The sequence below is a fragment of the Cherax quadricarinatus genome, chromosome 46, assembly GCF_038502225.1.
Source record: "Cherax quadricarinatus isolate ZL_2023a chromosome 46, ASM3850222v1, whole genome shotgun sequence".
NCBI lineage: Eukaryota > Metazoa > Arthropoda > Malacostraca > Decapoda > Parastacidae > Cherax > Cherax quadricarinatus.
In genome coordinates, this window is record NC_091337.1 from 12,669,310 (window position 1) to 12,687,934 (window position 18,625).

Here is an 18,625-nt window from a genome sequence, read left to right on the forward strand (position 1 = left end):
AACGTAGAATATAACTTTGGTATAACTGTGTCTAGCATTAGGAATAATATTAGGAGAGAAGTAAATAATGAAAATGATTGTTATAGGAATGCAGTTAGAAGCCTGAGTAGATCTATAACCCACTATGATAACATGAACGTAGATAAGTATGTTTATGGAGCAACTTGTAATGTGAACAGACTGACTGATGTTGTAGTGGCCAGGCTTAGGCTTGGTTACAAGTACTTCTGGCAGTTTGGGAGACACACACATGATGATCAAACTAAATGTAAATTATGTGATCAGGCATATGGTCACTCTCTTGAACACTATGTGCTTAATTGTCCACTTATTGAGGAATACAGAGACAGGCAGTATAATAACCTATGTGACATGTCAAGATATCTTATTAATGAAAATAAGATACCAGATATACTAAGCAAATTTCCTAAATTTGCTTGTAACAGATAAGTGAACTATAGATATGTAGATATAAATCCATATGTATTCCTGTTAACCCTTCGGGGCCTAGTTCCTAGGCCTTTTGTGTATCCATATGCTCTCGCGCTACCGTCCACAGGATGGATATGGGGTGCACAATAAACTAGCCACTTCGGTGGCAAAATCTAAAAAATCTAATCTACAAGTACATGTACAAGGTATACAGTCCTAGCTGACAACAATGACATACTACTATATAGAAACTCCCTTGTTATGCTCTGCATTTCGGGAAAATTAGGTCAGTGTCCCGGGATGCGACCCACACCAGTCGACTAACACCCAGGTACCCATTTTACTGATGGGGAACATAGACAACAGGTGGAAAGAAACACGTCCAATGTTTCTACTCTGGCTGGGAATCGAACCCAGGCCCTCGCCGTGTGAAGCGAGAGCGTTAGCCACATCTACAGTTCACTTATCTGTTACAAGCAAATGTAGGAAATTTGCTTAGTATATCTGGTATCTTATTTTCATTAATAAGATACCTTGACATGTCACATAGGTTATTATACTGTCTGTTTCTGAATTCCTCAATAAGTGGACAATTAAGCACATAGTGTTCAAGACAGTGACCATGTGCCTGATCACATAATTTACATTTAGTTCGATCATCATATGTGTGTCTCCCAAACTGCCAGAAGTACTTGTAACCAAGCCTAAGCCTGGCCACTACATCAGTCAGTTAGTTTAATATCTTTATTATGCACCCCATACCCATCCTGTGGGCGGTAGTCAAAAGATTACAAAGGTACATAATGGGTCCAGATACTGGACTCCAAAGTTATGATAGCTGAACTAGTTACAAAGGTAATGAACTCCAGGTAGATCTGGTCACAATCATGGCAAGTTACAAAGGTAATGAATCAGCCTCACTCCTATACATGGTTACAGTCAAGAACAAATTACAAAGTAATGAACCACTGATACGTCCACACCTGGTCACAATTGTAATGAGTTATAAATACAAATATTAAGTGGGTCATACACCCACACTAGCGCGCGCACACACACACACACACACACACACACACACACTCAGAGGACACAGATGGAGACTCAGTGGGAGGAGGAAAGGGCGAGGTCAGTTTTTGTGTACGGGCTCCAAGAAGCCAAGGGGGCCAACTTTGAAGAAATAAAACAGGAGGAGAAAAAAATTATTGAAGGCATTATGAAAACAATAGGGGAGGGCAATATGACCCAGGTGACAAATTTTCAGAGAATTGGGTGGTTTGCGAGTGGAAGGATACGGCCTGTCAGAGTAACTTTCAAGGAAGAATCAGTTCGAACCAGGATTCTGCAAGAGAAAGCAAGACTGAGGGACAAAGAGGGGTACCAGAGAGTATACCTCGACCGCGACAGAACACAAGAAGAAAGGACTACACTGAAAGAGAGGGTACAGAGACGCAAGGAGGAACGGGAAGCAATGAAAATGAGCAGGACCCAGACACAGGAGGAAGGGCAAACACACCCCACAGAATCTCCCACCAAAAGACTCCACCCACGACATTCCCAACGCAACTGAGCAACCTATACTACAACCCACTCACTGTTCCCTCTACCACCAACCCCCATATCACAAACCTCACCCCAACAGCTGTCCCTTATGGGCATTCTGACCCCACCCCCATCAACACAAACCCCACCTACACCACAGCCCCATATAGGCCCCCACCAAGGCTCTCCCTCCCCCAACCCCAATATTCTTGCATGACCACAATGATAGAAAAGAAACTAAAGGTTTGGTACACAAACGCGGATGGAATAACGAATAAACATGAGGAGTGGAATGAAAGAATCAGTGAAAAATCCCCAGACATCATAGCAGTCACAGAAACAAAACTCGCTGAGACAATAACAGACACAATCTTCCCAACAGGATATCAGATCCTGAGGAAAGATAGAAGGAGTAGAGGGGGAGGAGGGGTTGCACTGCTCATAAAACACCGATGGGGATTTGAGGAAATGGAAGGCATGGACATGATTGGAGAAAGAGACTACATTGTAGGTACAATTCAGTCCGGAGAACATAAAGTAGTCATTGGAGTGATGTATAACCCACCACAGAACTGCAGGAGGCCAAGAGAGGAGTACGAAGAAAACAACAGGGTGATGGTGGACACACTGGCTGAGGTGGCAAGAAGAGCTCACTCGAGCAGAGCAAAGTTACTGGTAATGGGCGATTTCAACCACAGGGAGATCGACTGGGAAAACCTGGAGCCACATGGGGGTCCCGAAACATGGAGAGCCAAGATGATGGATGTGGTACTTGAAAACCTCATACATCAACATGTCAGGGACACAACCAGAGAGAGAGGGGAGGATGAGCCAGCAAGACTGGATCTTGTGTTCACCCTGAGCAGTTCGGACATTGAGGACATCACTTACGAGAGGCCCCTTGGAGCTAGCGATCATGTGGTGCTGAGTTTTGACTATATAGTAGAGTTACAAGTGGAGAAGGTAACAGGAACTGAAGGGGACAGGCCAAACTATAAAAGGGGGGACTACACAGGTATGAGAAACTTCCTGCAGGAGGTTCAGTGGGACAGAGAAATGGTAGGAAAATCAGTAAACGAGATGATGGAATATATGGCAACAAAGTGCAAGGAGGCAGAGGAAAGTTTTGTTCCCAAGGGAAACAGAAATAATAGGAAGACCAAAACGAGTCCTTGGTTTACCCGAAGGTGTAGGGAGGCAAAAACTAAGTGCAACAGAGAATGGAAAAGGTACAGGAGGCATAGGACCCAGGAAAACAAGGAGATTAGTAGAAGAGCCAGAAACGAGTATGCACAGATAAGGAGGGAGGCCCAGCGACAGTATGAAAACGACATAGCATCGAAAGTCAAATCTGACCCGAAACTGTTGTATAGCCACATTAGGAGGAAGACAACAGTCAAGGACCAGGTGATAAGGCTGAGGAAAGAAGGTGGAGAACTCACAAGAAACGATCAAGAGGTATGTGAGGAGCTCAACACGAGATTTAAGGAAGTATTTACAGTAGAGACAGGAAGGACTCTGGGGGGACAGACCAGATGGGGACACCAGCAAGGAATACACCAACAAGTGTTGGTGTATTCAGGAACGTGACGGTAAGCTGTCCAATATACAAATAGAGTTAGAAACAGAAATACAAATAGCTAGAGCTTCATTTAAGGTTATTAATATAATATTCAAGAGGTTGCTAGTAGAATTGCAGTAAACCAACCATTCAAATCATTATGAAGCTGTGTGTAGTCTGTGGTCAGTCAAACAAACGGGCTTCCACATGGATAAATTGTCATTTTTGTGGAAATTGGTGTCACGCTCCTTGTGCAGATATCCCAGAACTAGCTACAAGCAGTATTAAAACAGAGAAGTGTTTTTGGGTATGCCCAAATGAGGAAAATCTGTGGACTAAAATCACAAGGGTATTAAAAGAGGATAACATCAAAGCTGCTTTCATAGAAAACCTGGAAGCTTTCTACAACAGATGGGAACATAAAAAGTCTGGGCTGAATGGTACTGCCCTTGATACTGGCCATGTAGTCACAAACTGTAAGGCTGGAGGTGATGTCCTGGTAGTCAGTAAATGTGGGGCTGATAGGGCTGTCCTGGGAGACAGTAATGGTGAAGCTGGAGGTGCTGTCCTGGGAGACAGAAATGGTGAAGCTGGAGATACTGTCCTGGGAGACAGTAATGGTGAAGCTGGAGATTTTGTCCAGGTAGTCGGGAATTATACGCAGGAAGGAATACATATAAATGACCTCATAGAGGACAGGAGCCATAGTAGGGAAACAAGTGTAGTCAAAGATAAGATAAAACCAATATTGCAAACTAGAAATACCGCAGGAAATAGCAAACAAGAGGACTCCAATAGCAATAGTGAGGATAAATTACCAAAAACAACTGGTGGGAGCTCCATTGTTGGTGCTAGGGAGGATAGGAGTAAGACAGGGAAACATGCACCAACAGGGAATACAGTCACAGAAACCCAAGGCAAACGGAAACCAAGCCTGTGCACATACTATGCACTTGGTATCTGCTGGCATGGGAAATCTGGAAAAACAGATGGGACATGCAACTATGACCACCCTAGAAAATGTCATGCCCATATGACAACAGGAAAATGCAAACTCCCTTCCTGTAAGCTTTATCACCCTGAAATGTGTACCTCTTCAGTACAGGAAAGACTGTGCTATAACTTAAATTGCCAGGCATACCATCTAAAGGGGACAAAAAGATACAAAACATCCAGGCCATGGGAAAACCTGGGTAGCCACAGCCACTCAAGAGGGAGAGGTTTTTTAGTGCCAGGAAGGAAAAAAAACTGGCAGGAAATGGCAGAAATCGTACACCAAATCCAGTCATTCCTGGAGTGGAACCACAGTCGATGGCCTCCACTCCAAACCAACAGATACAGATACTAATGCCGAAAAAAAAAAATCCCCCCCCAGTACCAACAATACCACCAGTCCGATAACATTCTTCTTTGCAAATATACAGGGTCTAAAGCCAGCAACAAACAACAAAATACCTTTCATCCGTGGACTGCTTGCAGAGGCAAAGGCCCGGTGGCCTGGTGGCTAAAGCTCCCGCTTCACACACGGAGGGCCTGGGTTCGATTCCCGGCGGGTGGAAACATTTCGACACGTTTCCTTACACATGTTGTCCTGTTCACCTAGCAGCAAATAGGTACCTGGGTGTTAGTCGACTGGTGTGGGTCGCACCCCAATGGAAATAAGTTAGACAGTCCTCGATGACGCACTGACTTTCTTGGGTTATCCTGGGTGGCTAACCCTCCGGGGTTAAAAATCCGAACGAAATCTTATCTTATCTTATCTCACTGAGACCCACATAAAGGATCACTTGGACAACGAAATATGGATCCCAGGTTACAACCTATACAGATGTGACAGAGTGAACAGGCAAAAGGGGGGGGTTGGCCTGTACATTGCAGAGTCACTTGTTTGCACAGAACTGCTAAATGCCTCAAATGATGTTTACCTGGAGTTTACCTGGAGAGAGTTTCGGGGGTCAACGCCCCCGCGGCCCGGTCTGTGACCAGGCCTCCTGGTGGATCAGCGCCTGATCAACCAGGCTGTTGCTGCTGGCTGCACGCAAACCAACGTACGAGCCACAGCCCGGCTGATCAGGAACTGACTTTAGGTGCTTGTCCAGTGCCAGCTTGAAGACTGCCAGGGGTCTGTTGGTAATCCCCCTTATGTGTGCTGGGAGGCAGTTGAACAGTCTCGGGCCCCTGACACTTATTGTATGGTCTCTTAACGTGCTAGTGACACCCCTGCTTTTCATTGGGGGGATGGTGCATCGTCTGCCAAGTCTTTTGCTTTCGTAGTGAGTGATTTTCGTGTAGTGGAAGTTTTAGCAGTAAAGGTCGGAAACCAAAACCTAGTCATTGTGGTAGTCTACAAGCCTCCGGATGCAACATCCCAGCAATTCCAGGAACAGCTGTTAAAAATTGACCACTGTCTGGACTTTACCTGGAGTTTACCTGGAGAGAGTTCCGGGGGTCAACGCCCCCGCGGCCCGGTCTGAGACCAGGCCTCCTGGTGGATCAGAGCCTGATCAACCAGGCTGTTGCTGCTGGCTGCACGCAAACCCACATACGAGCCACAGCCCGGCTGATCCGGAACTGACTTTAGGTGCTTGTCCAGTGCCAGCTTAAAGACTGCCAGGGGTCTGTTGGTAATCCCCCTTATGTGTGCTGGGAGGCAGTTGAACAGTCTCGGGCCCCTGACACTTATTGTATGGTCTCTTAACGTGCTAGTGACACCCCTGCTTTTCATTGGGGGGATGGTGCATCGTCTGCCAAGTCTTTTGCTTTCGTAGTGGGTGATTTTCGTGTGCAAGTTCGGTACTAGTCCCTCTAGGATTTTCCAGGTGTATATAATCATGTATCTCTCCCTCCTGCGTTCCAGGGAATACAGGTTTAGGAACCTCAAGCGCTCCCAATAATTGAGGTGTTTTATCTCCGTTATGCGCGCCGTGAAAGTTCTCTGTACATTTTCTAGGTCGGCAATTTCACCTGCCTTGAAAGGTGCTGTTAGTGTGCAGCAATATTCCAGCCTAGATAGAACAAGTGACCTGAAGAGTGTCATCATGGGCTTGGCCTCCCTAGTTTTGAAGGGTCTCATTATCCATCCTGTCATTTTTCTAGCAGATGCGATTGATACAATGTTATGGTCCTTGAAGGTGAGATCCTCCGACATGATCACTCCCAGGTCTTTGACGTTGGTGTTTCGCTCTATTTTGTGGCCAGAATTTGTTTTGTACTCTGATGAAGATTTAATTTCCTCATGTTTACCATATCTGAGTAATTGAAATTTCTCATCGTTGAACTTCATATTGTTTTCTGCAGCCCACTGAAAGATTTGGTTGATGTCTGCCTGGAGCTTTGCAGTGTCTGCAATGGAAGACACTGTCATGCTGATTCGGGTGTCATCTGCAAAGGAAGACACGGTGCTGTGGCTGACATCCTTGTCTATGTCGGATATAAGGATGAGGAACAAGATGGGAGCGAGTACTGTGCCTTGTGGAACAGAGCTTTTCACCGTAGCTGCCTCGGACTTTACTCTGTTGACGACTACTCTCTGTGTTCTGTTAGTGAGGAAATTATAGATCCATCGACCGACTTTTCCTGTTATTCCTTTAGCACGCATTTTGTGCGCTATTACGCCATGGTCACACTTGTCGAAGGCTTTTGCAAAGTCTGTATATATTACATCTGCATTCTTTTTGTCTTCTAGTGCATTTAGGACCTTGTCGTAGTGGTCCAATAGTTGAGACAGACAGGAGAGACCTGTTCTAAACCCATGTTGCCCTGGGTTGTGTAACTGATGGGTTTCTAGATGCGTGGTGTCTGGAAAACCTTCCAGCTCCTGCACCCAACATCTTGCTCCTGGGGGATTTCAACTTAAGGCACCTAAAATGGAGGAATATAGCAAATAATATTGTTGCAGTAATAACACCAGGAGGCAGCTCTGATGAAAACTCACACTCAGGCGAGCTTTTAAATCTCTGCACAAAATTCAATTTAAACCAGCAAATAATAGAGCCTACTAGACTGGAGAATACACTAGACCTCATCTTCACTAACAATGATGATCTGATAAGAAATGTCACCATATCAAAAACAATATACTCAGATCACAACATAATTGAGGTTCAGTCATGTATGCGCGGAGCCCCAGACCGACATAATGAGATTAGTCACGAGGGAGCATTCACCAAATTCAACTTCAATAACAAAAACATAAAGTGGGACCAAGTAAACCAAGTCCTAACCGATATAAGCTGGGAAGATATACTAAGCAACACAGACCCCAACTTATGCCTAGAACAGATTAACTCGGTGGCACTCGATGTATGCACAAGGCTTATTCCTCTAAGAAAAAGGAGGAGTAGATGTAAAACAGAAAGAGACAGGCGCTCCCTTTACAGGCGACGGAAAAGAATAACAGAGCGGCTAAAAGAGGTCAATATATCTGAAATGCGTAGGGAGACACTGGTCAGAGAAATAGCAAGCATCGAACTTAAGCTAAAAGAATCCTTTAGGAGTCAGGAATCGCGGGAAGAACTAAAAGCCATAAATGAAATCGAAAGAAACCCAAAGTATTTCTTCTCCTATGCCAAATCAAAATCGAGAACAACGTCCAGTATTGGGCCCCTACTTAAACAAGATGGGTCCTACACAGATGACAGCAAGGAAATGAGTGAGCTACTCAAGTCCCAATATGACTCAGTTTTTAGCAATCCGCTAACCAGACTGAGAGTCGAAGATCAAAATGAATTTTTTTATGAGAGAGCCACAAAATTTGATTAACACAAGCCTATCCGATGTTATCCTGACGCCAAATGACTTCGAACAGGCGATAAATGACATGTCCATGCACTCTGCCCCAGGGCCAGACTCATGGAACTCTGTGTTCATCAAAAACTGCAAGAAGCCTCTATCACGAGCCTTTTCCATCCTATGGAGAGGGAGCATGGACACGGGGGTCGTCCCTCAGTTACTAAAAGCAACAGACATTTCCCCACTCCACAAAGGGGGCAGTAAAGCAACAGCAAAGAACTACAGACCAATAGCACTAACATCCCATATCATAAAAATCTTTGAGAGGGTCCTAAGAAGCAAGATCACCACCCATCTAGAAACCCATCAGTTACACAACCCAGGGCAACATGGGTTTAGAACAGGTCGCTCCTGTCTGTCTCAACTATTGGATCACTACGACAAGGTCCTAAATGCACTAGAAGACAAAAAGAATGCAGATGTAATATATACAGACTTTGCAAAAGCCTTCGACAAGTGTGACCATGGCGTAATAGCGCACAAAATGCGTGCTAAAGGAATAACAGGAAAAGTCGGTCGATGGATCTATAATTTCCTCACTAACAGAACACAGAGAGTAGTCGTCAACAGAGTAAAGTCCGAGGCAGCTACGGTGAAAAGCTCTGTTCCACAAGGCACAGTACTCGCTCCCATCTTGTTCCTCATCCTCATATCCGACATAGACAAGGATGTCAGCCATAGCACCGTGTCTTCCTTTGCAGATGACACCCGAATCTGCATGACAGTGTCTTCCATTTGAGACACTGCAAAGCTCCAGGCGGACATCAACCAAATCTTTCAGTGGGCTGCAGAAAACAATATGAAGTTCAACGATGAGAAATTTCAATTACTCAGATATGGTAAACATGAGGAAATTAAATCTTCATCAGAGTACAAAACAAATTCTGGCCGCAAAATAGAGCGAAACACCAACGTCAAAGACCTGGGAGTGATCATGTCGGAGGATCTCACCTTCAAGAACCATAACATTGTATCAATCGCATCTGCTAGAAAAATGACAGGATGGATAATGAGAACCTTCAAAACTAGGGAGGCCAAGCCCATGATGACACTCTTCAGGTCACTTGTTCTATCTAGGCTGGAATATTGCTGCACACTAACAGCACCTTTCAAGGCAGGTGAAATTGCCGACCTAGAAAATGTACAGAGAACTTTCACGGCGCGCATAACGGAGATAAAACACCTCAATTATTGGGAGCGCTTGAGGTTCCTAAACCTGTATTCCCTGGAACGCAGGAGGGAGAGATACATGATTATATACACCTGGAAAATCCTAGAGGGACTAGTACCGAACTTGCACACGAAAATCACTCACTACGAAAGCAAAAGACTTGGCAGACGATGCACCATCCCCCCAATGAAAAGCAGGGGTGTCACTAGCACGTTAAGAGACCATACAATAAGTGTCAGGGGCCCAAGACTGTTCAACTGCCTCCCAGCACACATAAGGGGGATTACCAACAGACCCCTGGCAGTCTTCAAGCTGGCACTGGACAAGCACCTAAAGTCAGTTCCTGATCAGCCGGGCTGTGGCTCGTACGTTGGTTTGCGTGCAGCCAGCAGCAACAACCTGGTCGATCAGGCTCTGATCCACCAGGAGGCCTGGTCACAGACCGGGCCGCGGGGGCGTTGACCCCCGGAACTCTCTCCAGGTAAACTCCAGATCGAAGACCAGGCAGAAATACAAAGGGATCTGGACAGGCTGCAGACCTGGTCCAGCAACTGGCTCCTGGAGTTCAATCCCACCAAGTGCAAAGTCATGAGGATTGGGGAAGGGCAAAGAAGACCGCAGATGGAGTACAGTCTAGGGGGTCAGAGACTACAAACGTCACTCAAGGAAAAAGATCTTGGGGTGAGTATAACACCAGGCACATCTCCTGAAGCGCACATCAACCAAATAACTGCTGCAGCATATGGGCGCCTAGCAAACCTCAGAACAGCATTCCGACATCTTAATAAGGAATCGTTCAGGACCCTGTACACTGTGTACGTTAGGCCCATATTGGAGTCTGCGGCACCAGTTTGGAACCCACACCTAGCCAAGCATGTAAAGAAACTAGAGAAAGTGCAAAGGTTTGCAACAGGACTAGTCCCAGAGTTAAGAGGTATGTCCTATGATGAGAGGTTAAGGGAAATCAACCTGACGACACTGGAGGACAGGAGAGATAGGGGGGACATGATAACGACTTACAAAATACTGAGAGGAATTGACAAGGTGGACAAAGACAGGATGTTCCAGAGACTGGACACAGCAACACGGGGACACAGTTGGAAGCTGAAGACACAGATGAATCAAAGGGATGTTAGGAAGTATTTCTTCAGCCACAGAGTAGTCAGGAAGTGGAATAGTTTGGGAAGCGATGTAGTGGAGGCAGGGTCCATACATAGCTTTAAGCAGAGGTACGATAAAGCTCATGGTTCAGGGAGAGTGACCTAGTAGCGACCAGTGAAGAGGCTGGGCCAGGAGCTTGGACTCGACCCCTTCAACCTCAACTAGGTGAATACAACTAGGTGAGTACACACACACACACATGGTAATGCATTATTTACAGCTAGCAAAGTCAGGGAATTTCTCCAGAATGGCCTGTAATATACCACTGTGGATAAAATACTTTGCCATTTCTTGAACACTTCTGAGTGAGTTGTTTCTAAATTCATTAATTTGATCACACTCCAGTACATAATGACGCAAGGTGTGACAATGGTCTATCTGGCAAAGTTTACATTTCGTTTGGTCTACATCTGGTGGTGGTGATTTAACCTGCCATAGATACTTGTAACCCAGCCGGAGCCGGGCGGTAGTGACATCCAAGAGTCTGCTTATCTTGTTGGATGCACCATAGACATGTGGCTCCTCCTTCATGATGGAATGATGATAGATGGACTGACTTGTGTCAATCTCCCTAAGTCTTAAGTCAATAAAGTTCATTTGAAGTTCTTTTCGTATTATTGTTCTCAAACTGCTAACTGACAACCCAAGATTGCAATCTACCCTCTCTATGAAAGCATACAGCTTAGCCAATTTATCAGTTCTATCATGCATCTGAAGACCAATGTGAGATGGAATCCACAGCATGTGCACTCTGACTCCACTGTCCACAATCTTATCATACCTATGTCTGGCTTCTGACACAAGCATGCCACAATTTATACTTAATGAGTTGAGAGCATTTATGGATGACAGAGAATCAGTTACAATTAAAGTGTCAACCTTAGATGCATGGACGCATTTGAGTGCAAGGAGTATGGCAAACAGTTCTGTTTGAAGGGTAGAGGCCCAGTTATTGATGCGTGCTCCAATTTCTTTATGAGAGCCCTCACTCTGTATGACAACAGCAGCACTACCAGCTGCACCAGTGGACTGGTGAACAGAACCATCAACGTAAATAATTTGTGAAAGAGTGTTCTGTGTGACTAAGTTATCAATACAGCTTAAGGCATCATGTTTGGCTTCAAGACGAAGCTTTGGTTGTGATTTAAGAAGAGTTTTGGGGGGAAATGGAGGAATGGTAGTTTGGAATGGAGTAATATCCCATGGAGCAGGGAAATGTCTCTGTTGTCTAACTTGACATAGATCATGTAGCTGGTTCATGCGGAGGTCGGTTCCAGTTTTTTCGATCCATCTGGAAGGATGTTCACAAGTGCTGAGGAAAGTTTGGAGGGCTTCTGTGCAGGAGTTTGAATGGGCTAACCTAAGCATATTGACCTCAATAAGGATATTTCTTTCAGTAACGCGATCTCTAATGCCAGCCTGTAGATTGTCCAGCTCGATGTGACGTCCTGGCGTAGATCCACCTCAATTTCTTCTCGTTAATAATGTACCCTATTCACTGTATTTCTCTCACTGGTCACACAATTGTTTCACTTCATTATCTTTCTTGGGTGACACTTGACAACGTCGCCTTACCACCCACACTAACCTGCCCACTCTGCACCACCACGTTTTTATTTTCTAGATCACTTACAAAATTGTGGCTCTCCCCACGCTTATGTGGCTCAGGCAGATTAAAAAACACTTCTAGGACTGTTCACTACCCTGACACGCTTTGCAACCCTTGCAGAACACTTGGGCAGCCCTCAAAAACACTTACACTCTCGGAGCACGGAAGGCGTGACTCGCGCGCCCGCTGTCCCTACTCTGTTAGTGTGTGTGTGTGTGTGTGTGTGTGTGTGTGTGTGTGTGTGTGTGTGTGTGTGTGTGTGTGTGTGTGTGTGTGCGTGTGTGTGTGTGTGTGTGTGTGTGTGTGTGTGTGTATGTACTCACCTATTTGTACTCACCTATTTGTGGTTGCAGGGGTCGTGTCCTAGCTCCTGGCCCCGCCTCTTCACCGGTTGCTACTAGGCCCTCTCTCTCCCCGCTCCATGAGCTTTATCAAACCTCGTCTTAAAACTGTGTATGGTTCCTGCCTCCACTACGTCATTTTCTAGGCTATTCCACTGCCTTACAACTCTATGACTGAAGAAATACTTCCTACTATCTCTCTGACTCATTTGTGTCTTCAACTTCCAATTGTGGCCTCTTGTTTCTGTGTCCCCTCCCTGGAACATCCTGTCTTTGTCCACCTTGTCTATTCCACGCAGTATTTTATATGTCGTTATCATGTCTCCCCTGACCCTCCTGTCCTCCAGTGTCGTCAGGCCGATTTCCCTTAATCTTTCTTCATAGGACATTCCCCTTAGCTCTGGAACTAACCTCGTCGCAAACCTTTGTACTTTCTCTAGTTTCTTGACGTGCTTTATCAAGTGCGGGTTCCAAACAGGTGCTGCATACTCCAGTATGGGCCTGACATACACGGTGTACAGTGTCTTGAATGATTCCTTACTAAGGTATCGGAATGCTGTTCTCAGGTTTGCCAGGCGCCCATATGCTGCAGCAGTTATCTGATTGATGTGTGCTTCCGGAGACATGCTCGGTGTTATACTCACCCCAAGATCTTTCTCCTTGAGTGAGGTTTGCAGTCTTTGGCCACCTAGCCTATACTCTGTCTGTGGTCTTCTGTGCCCTTCCCCTATCTTCATGACTTTGCATTTGGCAGGATTAAATTCGAGAAGCCATTTGCTGGACCAGGTGTCCAGTCTGTCCAGGTCTCTTTGAAGTCCTGCCTGGTCCTCATCAGATTTAATTCTCCTCATTAACTTCACATCATCTGCAAACAGGGACACTTCTGAGTCTAACCCTTCCGTCATGTCGTTCACATATACCAAAAATAGCACTGGTCCTAGGACCGACCCCTGTGGGACCCCGCTCGTCACAGGTGCCCACTGTGATACATCATTACGTACCATGACTCGTTGTTGCCTCCCTGTCAGGTATTCTCTGATCCATTGCAGTGCCCTTCCTGTTATATGCGCCTGATGCTCTAGCTTCTTCACTAATCTCTTGTGAGGAACTGTGTCAAAGGCCTTCTTGCAGTCCAAGAAGATGCAATCAACCCACCCACATGTGTGTGTGTGCGTGTGTGTGTGTGTGTGTGTGTGTGTGTGTGTGTGTGTGTGTGTGTGTGTGTGTGTGTGTGTGTGTGTGTGTGTGTGTGTGTGTGAATGTGACTCAACAATCAATATTTGCACCAATAACTCATTACAGTTGTGACCGGGTGTGGAAGTGTGAATTGCTCATTACACTATAATTTGTTCATGATTGTAGCCATGTATAAACGTAAGTAACCATTCTTACAGAATTCATTACCTTTGTAACTTGTGAGCTCATTACCTTTGTACCTAGTTCAGCTATCAAAACTTTGGGGGCCCAGTCCCTGGACCCATTACATACCTCTGTAATCTGTAAATACCTTTGTAACTTGTCATGATTGTGACCAGACCTACCAGGAGTTCATTACCTTTGTAAATTGTGAGTTCATTATCTTTGTAAATTGTGAGTTCATTATCTCTGTAATTTGCTCAGCTATCAAAACTTTGGAGTCCAGTCCCTGGACCAATTATGTACCTCTGTAATCTTTTGACTACCGCCCACAGGATGGATATGGGGTGCATAATAAACATATTAAACTAACTTGTACCCCACCATGCATTACATTTTTATGGGCATTTAGAAAAATTAAATTTGTTAGATGATGAGTTTTGGGCAGTAAGATAGGGTGTTTAGCATAATCACCCAATTCAGCATTTTGTAACCTACCTCTGCACCTAATTACACTGTTCTCTAAATACAGCCCCAATTTCTCTATTAAGGAACCTTTCACAATTTTTCTTTCCATCAAGAACTGTTCATCAAGAACTGCAAGAAGCCCCTATCACGAGCCTTTTCCATCCTATGGAGAGGGAGCATGGACACGGGGGTCGTCCCTCAGGGGCAGTAAAGCAACAGCAAAGAACTACAGACCAATAGCACTAACATCCCATATCATAAAAATCTTTGAAAGGGTCCTAAGAAGCAAGATCACCACCCATCTAGAAACCCATCAGTTACACAACCCAGGGCAACATGGGTTTAGAACAGGTCGCTCCTGTCTGTCTCAGCTACTGGATCACTACGACAAGGTCCTAAATGCACTAGAAGACAAAAAGAATGCAGATGTAATATATACAGACTTTGCAAAAGCCTTCGACAAGTGTGACCATGGCGTAATAGCGCACAAAATGCGCGCTAAAGGAATAACAGGAAAAGTCGGTCGATGGATCTATAATTTCCTCACTAACAGAACACAGAGAGTAGTCGTCAACAGAGTAAAGTCCGAGGCAGCTACGGTGAAAAGCTCTGTTCCACAAGGCACAGTACTAGCTCCCATCTTGTTCCTCATCCTCATATCCGACATAGACAAGGATGTCAGCCACAGCACGGTGTCTTCCTTTGCGGATGACACCCGAATCTGCATGACAGTGTCTTCCATTGCAGACACTGCAAGGCTCCAGGCGGACATCAACAAAATCTTTCAGTGGGCTGCATAACGGAGATAAAACACCTCAATTACTGGGAGCGCTTGAGGTTCCTAAACCTGTATTCCCTGGAACGCAGGAGGGAGAGATACATGATTATATACACCTGGAAAATCCTAGAGGGACTAGTACCGAACTTGCACACGAAAATCACTCACTACGAAAGCAAAAGACTTGGCAGACGATGCACCATCCCCCCAATGAAAAGCAGGGGTGTCACTAGCACGTTAAGAGACCATACAATAAGTGTCAGGGGCCCGAGACTGTTCAACTGCCTCCCAGCACACATAAGGGGGATTACCAACAGACCCCTGGCAGTCTTCAAGCTGGCACTGGACAAGCACCTAAAGTCAGTTCCTGATCAGCCGGGCTGTGGCTCGTACGTTGGTTTGCGTGCAGCCAGCAGCAACAGCCTGGTTGATCAGGCGCTGATCCACCAGGAGGCCTGGTCACAGACCGGGCCGCGGGGGCGTTGACCCCCGAAACTCTCTCCAGGTAAACTCCAGGTATCATCAATTTAATCTCATTTCCATAGATTTCCTCCTGTACCCACTTTATCCAATATTCAAGAGGATGTGAAAACTTATATGAAATATTCATCTTGTTTAGAAATTTAAACACCAATTTAGTTACATTGATTAGTTTGGGTAAAGAAGAATACCTATTTATATCAATGGCTAAGGAAGGACAAACTATTGGAGCGGTGGTCACAGTAATTTCAACAGGAGCAATATACGCCTTTTGTACAGGCCAATTAGCTTTATTTACCAACCAGCTCGGTCCTTTAAACCATGATACAGCATTTACAAATTTAGCATAAGGTAAACCTCGAGACAAGAAATCAGCTGGATTCTCCTCACCAGGTATATGATTAAATGTTAACATATGCTGACCCAAACTATTATACTTCTCTTGCATCTGATAAATTTCAGCGACTCTGTTTTGTACGTACACAATTTTACTGTTTCCATTGCGAATCCATTGTAAGGATACCTCATTATCAGACCAAATTACAGTGTCGCTAATATTTACCTCCTGCAACTTATTTCTTATGTAATTAGCTAATTTGACACCTACATAAATGGCTGTTAATTCCAACTGAGGCAAGGTACACGATTTAATTGGAGACACTTTAGCCTTAGACATAACAAGAGAAATAACACTATTACATTGAAGGTAAGCAACTGCTCCATACCTGGAGTTTACCTGGAGAGAGTTTCGGGGGTCAACGCCCCCGCGGCCCGGTCTGTGACCAGGCCTCCTGGTGGATCAGCGCCTGATCAACCAGGCTGTTGCTGCTGGCTGCACGCAAACCAACGTACGAGCCACAGCCCGGCTGATCAGGAACTGACTTTAGGTGCTTGTCCAGTGCCAGCTTGAAGACTGCCAGGGGTCTGTTGGTAATCCCCCTTATGTGTGCTGGGAGGCAGTTGAACAGTCTCGGGCCCCTGACACTTATTGTATGGTCTCTTAACGTGCTAGTGACACCCCTGCTTTTCATTGGGGGGATGGTGCATCGTCTGCCAAGTCTTTTGCTTTCGTAGTGAGTGATTTTCGTGTGCAAGTTCGGTACTAGTCCCTCTAGGATTTTCCAGGTATATATAATCATGTATCTCTCCCGCCTGCGTTCCAGAGAATACAGGTTTAGAAACCTCAAGCGCTCCCAGTAATTGAGGTGTTTTATCTCCGTTATGCGCGCCGTGAAAGTTCTCTGTACATTTTCTAGGTCGGCAATTTCACCTGCCTTGAAAGGTGCTGTTAGTGTGCAGCAATATTCCAGCCTAGATAGAACAAGTGACCTGAAGAGTGTCATCATGGGCTTGGCCTCCCTAGTTTTGAAGGTTCTCATTATCCATCCTGTCATTTTTCTAGCAGATGCGATTGATACAATGTTATGGTCCTTGAAGGTGAGATCCTCCGACATAATCACTCCCAGGTCTTTGACGTTGGTGTTTCGCTCTATTTTGTGGCCAGAATTTGTTTTGTACTCTGATGAAGATTTAATTTCCTCATGTTTACCATATCTGAGTAATTGAAATTTTGAAGCATCACAAAAAATGTGGAGTACATTTTTCCCATTTGGATTGGCCACCTGGCATGTGAACTCCAACATTGGAATTTTCTCATAATCACCAATTAATTCATCCCACCTGTTAATGAATTCCTCAGGTAGAATTTCATCCCAAGCACATTTAAGTTTCCATGCTTCCTGAATTAATAATTTCCCTCTTATAGTAAGGGGTGACACTAAACCTAGTGGATCAAAACATTTGGAAACTTCAGCAAGCAAAACTCTCTTAGTTAATTTATTGGGCATACTGTAATTATTAGGTTTTAACATTAACAAATCTCTCTCAGTATCCCAATTTAAACCCAGTACATTACTACATTTTGGCACTTCATCTCCAGGGTAATCTTTACTTATTTTGTTCTTCAATTTGGACGAATTACTATTCCATTCTCTCAGAGGCATATTTGCACTTCGCATTATTTTATTAGCCTTTCCATAAGTCATTAACAGTTCCTCTTCAGTTGACGTCACACCCAGGAAATTGTCCACATAAAATTGTTTGCTCATTACTTTACTCAATGGACTTCCTGTACAGTTAAGGTGTGCATTTATTGTCGCTTGAAGTAGGAACAGACTGGATGTAGCACCAAATAATACGCTCCTAAAGCGAAAGGTTTTCAGAGGGCTAAGTGGGTCAATAGGATTCTCAGGCCATAAGAAGCGGGTACAATCCTGGTCAGCCTCTTGTAAACCCACTCTTAGGAAAGCTTTACTTATGTCAGCCGTAAAGGCATAATTTTTCATCCTGAAATTTAATAAGATATCTCCTAATTTTTCCGTCAATGACGGACCTGTCATCAAACAGTCATTTAGACTAGGTACATATTTGTTACTCCTGGCACTACAATTAAACACAATTCTCAGAGGAGTGGTCTTAGAATCCTTCTTCACTCCGTGATGTGGCAAATAGTGACCATAAATTTTGGCTTGCTCAGGAGGTACCTCTTCTATAAATTTATTAATTAACTGCTCAGCAATTATATCATTATAGGCAGTTAACAATTCTGGTGTCTTACTCAGTTCGCGGAGCTGAGCCTTTAACTGCCCACATGCCATTCTGTAATTAGTGGGCAATTCTGGATGGTTCAGTCTCCACGGAAGTCGTACCCAGTATATTGTCCAGATTCAAATTTTACATCTTTCAGGTACTGCTCCTGAGTAAAAGAATCGTCTGGACTTTCTTCATTTACATTTATTCCAATGCTGTCTAATTCCCATAATTTATGCACTGGCTCAACACCATCCTATATGGAAGAATTATACTGGGGAACAACTTCATGAGCAAGACACACAGTTATGGTATTTGTAGTTTCCTCTAGTCATGAATTATTATT